Raw genomic sequence first — 6,771 nt, forward strand, 5'->3', positions numbered from 1 at the left:
CCAAAAGCAACGAATGGGGAAGTACTGTAACTGAAGGGCTAACCTTCGATATTTCCTAGTAGAGAACTTGGTTTTAAAGAAAGTTATGCTACACAGCAAGAACCCAAATAACGGGAGACTAGGCCCGAATTAGGAAGGTCCATACAGAGTTGCCGGTATAACCGGGAAAGGTTCGTATAAGCTCGGAGACGTCCCAGTCCGTACCTAGAAAGTAAGGTCCTTACAAATGATTAAAACCAATTAAAAAAGGTCACCCTCAGTAAAACACCATCATGTGCAATTGAAACATTCAAGTATTTTAAAGTCTTCATTTTTTATCAAATATTCTGAAGCCTAAGCAACTCAGAGTTGTTGTCGAAACCAAGCCTCATTCGGGCTTTGGGGGAACGATCACTCTAAATTATGCGCAATTTTATGTTAAGGCATTAATGACATTCTTCAAGTAAAAAGTTGCAAACAGATACTGAAAAGTAAAAGACATAGTATAGCCGAAGGGGAATTTTTTATATATATTCCAAAAATATTTACAAAGGCACGGTAAAATGACCTCAAAATAAACAAAAAAATGTACAAAAGAAAATGAAAAATGAACTAAGGCGTCCCCGCCTAGTCTTCGCTAGAGCCTGATTCACTATTGGAACCCCCGTGCTTGTATATCTCTTTAGCCTCGGCCTCAAGCCTCTTGGCCTCTTCAATCTCGGCCAATAGATCTTGGCAATGAATCTCCTCGAGGGTCTCCCTTCATAATAGCCATTTTATATATGCCTTGTTATTAAGTAGGCCTCGGCTATTTCCACGTTGTTCTTGTATTGGGCTATCATATCCTAGACCTCGAAGGAAATGGTCAAAGCTTCCTCTAACTTGGACTTCAATGCGGTATACTCCCGGACAAGGTCGTCCCATTCCAAAATGATCGTACCCAGTTGTGCCCGAAGCTCTTATCCGAGACCACTTGTTGGCCTAACCCTTCACTACCCTGAGCTTGTCCTTGACTAATGCCAACTCCTCTTTGGTAGCCTCATTTTCCGAGGCCAGAAGGTCCATCTTGCTCCTCAATGTCTCGGCCGAAGCTTTGGTCTCGTTCATCTCGGCTTAGAGCTGGTCGATTAGGTCTATCTTCTCTTGGACCTACGAGGTTGAGGCGTTAACTACTACGCTTAATCTCTTATTATTAATCTCAAATATCCTTACCTTCTCGACCAATATGGCATGCTCCTGTTTCACCAACAAGGCCTCGTTTTGAGGTTTTTCCAGCTCAACTTAGAGAATGTGGAGGTCTATAAGGGCCCCGTCTCTTTGCTTGCTGAGAGCTTTGTACATGTCCTTCGATCGGACTTGCTCCTTGAGATCGAACTCGAGCTGGCTCACCTCCATCCGATATCGATGGAAGCTTTCGTGATGAATCACCAAAGCTTGAGAAACAAATCGATGAGATCTTGAAGATATACTGAGGCTAAATGAGCTACACAAAGAAATAGAAGCGTACCCGGTTCAACGCCTATTGTGCCTCATTTAAGAGGCTTAATGTGCTCACCTCATTCATTTTTGCATGGTGCTCTTCGGTCACCAAGCAATGAAGATAGCTGACAATGCTAGCCGGTCCGGACACCCAGGTATCCGTCGGGATCGTAAACACAACCATTCTTTTGTGGTCGAGATCCATGTTCGGGGCGGGGAATTGCCTCACCAGCTTCGGGCTCGAGCTCGACCTGCCTGACTCTAACGATGCATCCTTTTAGGGATCTATGGGTGGCCAAACCCGGAGTAGTTCTCTAATGCATCGATGTTCACGCCCTCAAAGAAATGGTTGAGGGCCTCGTCTGCGACCCGTAATGTCTCATTTGGTTTATCTTTGATGACTTATGCCTCGTCAAATAAAGACTATGCGTGGGATGGAGACTCCGCGATGTCAATGACACCAGCGGCTTCTCTCGGAGTAGGAGTAGCCTCTCGGGAGGCCATAGTCATTGGCTTTCCTTCGGGATCCCGAGCCATAGAGGGTTCGACCTCCCGGTCACTTCCCCCCAATGTAGCCCGCTCTCCTTCATCAGAGGCTGGAGCATGGGCGACAAACTCCAAGTCGTCATCTTTAGGGTAGTCCCTGAGCTGGTAAAGGGATTCGGGTCCAGTACCCTGGACCGGGTACTCTTCTTGTTGCTCTTTCGAACTCGGACCACTACCCTCTTCTTCTTGGCCTCGGTGTCCGTATCCGGGAAACCCGAAGACTTCTTTTTTTTTTTTTTTCTCCTCCTTCTCTGTAACGACCTCGAGCTATTGATAAGTAGGAATTTTGAGTACTTATTAGCGCCTTTTATCTTTTGTTTTAGTCTAAAAGCATTGAATTATATTCCCAAAACTGATGAAATGTGCAAAATTGCAGGAGTGTTGGAAGTTGGACTCCCGAGATGAAATCTGACTCAAATGGAATAATCTAAACACAATACAATAAAAGGAACATAAGCTTACAAAGTGTTAACATCAGAATTTCACCTACGGCCGCAAACAATGAAGGGAATCCCAGCAGACTTTCTAGCAAACTGCGGACCTCACAGGAATTGTGCGGCCGCAAAAGATGAGCTTGGGATCAACTTCAGAGAGTGTGCAAATTACCACGTTCAAAGACCCTCAAAATTATGGACCGTACAAGAATTGTGTGGCTGCAGAAGAAGTGCTTTACAACAACAACAACAACAACAACCCAATATAATCCCACAAGTGGGGTCTGGGAAGGGTAATATGTACGCAGAAGAAGTGCCTTGTAACCGCAAAAGTAAAGGTGCGGACCACAGAAGACTAAGTTGAGGCCGCAGTGCTAAATCTGCGGACCGCAGAAATGTTGCCTCGCGGCCGCAGTTAAGAATTGTGCGGTCATAGAACTCCTCCTCCTATAAGATGAAGAATTGTGCGGACTGCACATAGAATTGGGCGACCGCAGAACCTCCCAAAGGGCATTTTTTCCGAAATTGTTAGCCTTGTATAAATAGAAGAGTTTCACGAAGTTAGGTCAAGTTTTGGATATTTGAAGTACTGTAGCCGTTTCTCTTTGGTTCTTTAGGCTACTTTAGCTTATTTTAGTGATTTAACATTGGATTTCTCTATTTTTAATCCTTCAATATGAGTTTTATTATTTTTCTTCTTTGTTTTCTTCTACACCCATAATAAGTAGCTAGATTTTTACTAGGGTTGTCACCCAACCATAGTGTGTAAACCTTATGGGTGATTAATTGTATGCTTGTTTATGAGATTGGTGTTTATTATTTAGCTTATTTCATGCTTCAATTGTAAAATCAATGGTTGCAACATTGATTCATGCCTATTTGACTTAGTCTCTTCTTGAGAAAGAGGGTCCTAGTCTAGGTTAACTTAGCTAACAAGGAATTAGGTCAATTGAGAGAATGATTAACCCTATTAAAGGGTTCAACCTAGAGATAGTAGCAACCCGACTTGAGCTCTTATCAACCATTTTGGTAGATACCCATTTGGACTTAAGAAAGCCAAATTGGGCAAAACCACTCTCTGTCCGAAAGGTATTGAGTGAGCAACGTAGTGTTGTGAGCTATAATACACCTAGTCAATAAAACGAGCATAAAAGTCTTTATCTCATTAGGCAAATATCTAGGTCATGGCCACAACCCTATGCCTTTTTATATATTTGGAAAACACTCAAAAACAATCATCTTTAGTTTTATGTCTTTAGATTTGAAATCATTAGCTTAATTTTAGAAGTAGAAATGAAAACCTATTTGTGGAAGTGCAACTTAGATACTTCACTTGCTTATTCCGAATATATACTTCTAGAGGCGTGCATTTGCACGTGATCAGTTGTCCCGAAGTGAAAGGTTTAGCAGGTGGGGACGAAGCCTCGTCCTCGTCCACTACTCGGAGCTCAGTGGTCTTGGGCAAACCTGTGGCAGGAAGGTAAGGACTTAGTGAAAATGATAGTTGAACATGAAAGGAAACTTGATCGAGGGGGGGAGAACACTTACCATGGGATCGAGCCTCCCACTTGCCCTTTGATAGTTTGCGCCATTCGTGCTCGAAGTACGATAGTTGTTTGCAAATCTCCTCGATCCACTCTTTGAAGCAAGGAACTGTGTTGGGGACTCGGGCAACCGCTGCACGATAGTAGAACCAAGCGATAAGAAAGAAGAACAAAAATCCAAAAGAAATTATAAGTACTCAAAAAGGAGAGGAACTTATGGGCTAAGTTCAACTTTTCAGGGAACGACATGAACTCGAGGGGGATGAGATCCTCGGTTTTCACCCGAACGAATCTCCCCTACCATCCCTCGATCCCTATCGTTGTCAATGCTAGAGAATAGAGCTTTATTTGCCCGATAAACGAACTTGATTAATCCCCCCGAAAGATTCGGGGATTGTAGAGACGGAATAGATGGTCGATGGTAAATTGGGGTGCCTCAGTGTTATTAACAAAGTGGCGGAGGAGGATCACTATCCTCTAAAAGAACGGGTGAATTTGCCCGAGGCAGACCTCGTACCTTTTGCAAAAATCAAGGACTATGGTATCCACCGGGCCAAGTGTGAATGGGTATATGTAAACACTTAGATACCCCTCCACGTGTGTTGTAATATCCTCATCAGTACTAGGGACGACCTTTTTTTGCCCTCCCACTTGTAGTCCTCCCGAACCATATAGAGCGTGTCTTCGGTGATGGAGAATATGTACCTCCAGACCTCTTCGTCTCGATCCCCTTTCCTGGAAGCTTTTTCGACCTTGACGTCTATTTCTATAGAGCAGCCTCCGGGGATGAAATTCTTTAGAGGAGGCTCCGAGGCCATTTCAGGTACGACCACCTCAGCATCCATGACCAGGTTATAACTTGAAGGGACGATCTATAGGGGCATAGATTTTGAAGTCTTCGCCAATGAGTTATGGGAAATATGAATGTATGAAGGCAGGTATAAAGATTTGAAGACGAGGATGGAGGTTTGAAGATCAAACTTGAAGATTCAAGGATGAAGTATGAAGATTTGAGGATGGGAAGATGAAGATATGAGGTTATGAAGAACAATGTATGAATGTTTTAAAGGGTTAAGAGCGAGCGAAAAGTTCGAAGATAAATTAAGATGTTCTGGAATCGGAAAGTAAAAAGTGCAAAAGGACCGAAACTTTTATAGGGAAAAGGTAATTAATGCGTGGTGTTTCGCATTCGAGGACAGTTAACCGACTACTGACACGTGTCCAAAGTCAGAACGATGCGATTGATGGGACGTTTCACTGACCCGTCGACCCGATTGTAGCGTACAGAAGAAGGAACCAGGTTAACGAATCACTTCTCGCCACTTCGATAAATCTGCTCTCCAAAAAGTGAGGGAATTATCGGTGTATGGGTAAAATCGGGGATAATGTTACCCCCGATTTTCTGGTAAGAAAACGAAAGGAAGGCATGATCTGACGCAACCTCGAGCGAAGCCGAAGGGTCCATTGTTTCGGTGCCCGGGGGTATGAACGGTGCATCTGGGATCGAGCACGACCAAATAACGGATTCAGACCAAGTAAATTTTCAAGACAAGGAAAAAGAGAAACAATTGAGCATGACGAGCAGGGAGCCGAATATTCGCCCTCAACCTGATATTACAGTGCAAATCCTGTCCGATATCAACTGCAGAAAGACATTTGCCGAAAAAAAAAGATTCTTACCTTATTTAGACTTATATTAGGATTGAAATTACGCCACTGTATAAATGAAAGAACTTTTTTATTTTAAATCATTGTTGGCACACATATCAAAGCAGTAAAGTTCATTTTTGTTTTCTAGATGTTGTTCAAAAGTGTGGTTCAGTTCTCCTTCTCTTTAGTTACAACCGAGCCCAGATCGAGGGCTCGATCGGAGCCAATCTCAGTGTTCAATTCAAATTCAGGCTTAATTGTTCCATTGCGTTGGGTTTGATCTTTTTATTTATCTTTAATTTAATTATTGGATGTTTTTACATCATTTGTGTTAAATTAAATCACGTATTCTTTAAACCGCAAACTAATTTAATTGTTACTTTTAAAGGATAAATCGGTATAACTACTCAAAGTGAAAGGATACAATAGATAAGAAGTGTCAGCTAATTAATGAGATGAGATGAATGCCACCAATATAGATACAAATCAACTAGAGGTGGTTCTCCACTTTGATCTAGTTATTGATTATAGTGTCCGAAGCACAATAACATCTAAGATAAGATGTAGCGAACAAGTTTGTAATGCTAGCTTTTCTAATTAAGTGGTTAATTTGTATATACTGAAAGTTTTGCGCAATCAATTCATCTCTCAAAAATATAATTAAAACTAACTACTCATAATCAGTTAAATTAGTAACCTTAAAATAAGCTAAGTAACCTTTTATAGCATGCCAAATTATAACAATTATATAAACGCTCATCTATCTACACTATTGGTGTAAGATAAATATCATACCACATAATAATTTCTGTATTATAATTATTGCATAATTAGATTGTGGACCCAACGACCTTGCTAATAACATTACGTCTAACCGTTCTTGTAACTTTCCAAAATACATTGTCAAAATGTTAGCCCAAAATGGGAAGAAGATATGGATAGAAACTTATTCCTACCGGATGTTTACCTTAAAGCATATAACATGTATGTGCATAAGATCTAATTATTTAGAGCAAAATATCAAATTTGTGTGTCAGCTGATATTAATTGTATTTGCTAGCCAAAAGATGTATAATATTAATATATATTAAAAAATATACATTTTCTTAATTATTTTTTTTAAAATTGACTAAAAGTAT

The sequence above is a fragment of the Nicotiana sylvestris genome, chromosome 5 (assembly GCF_000393655.2).
Source record: "Nicotiana sylvestris chromosome 5, ASM39365v2, whole genome shotgun sequence".
Classification (NCBI taxonomy): Eukaryota; Viridiplantae; Streptophyta; class Magnoliopsida; order Solanales; family Solanaceae; genus Nicotiana; species Nicotiana sylvestris.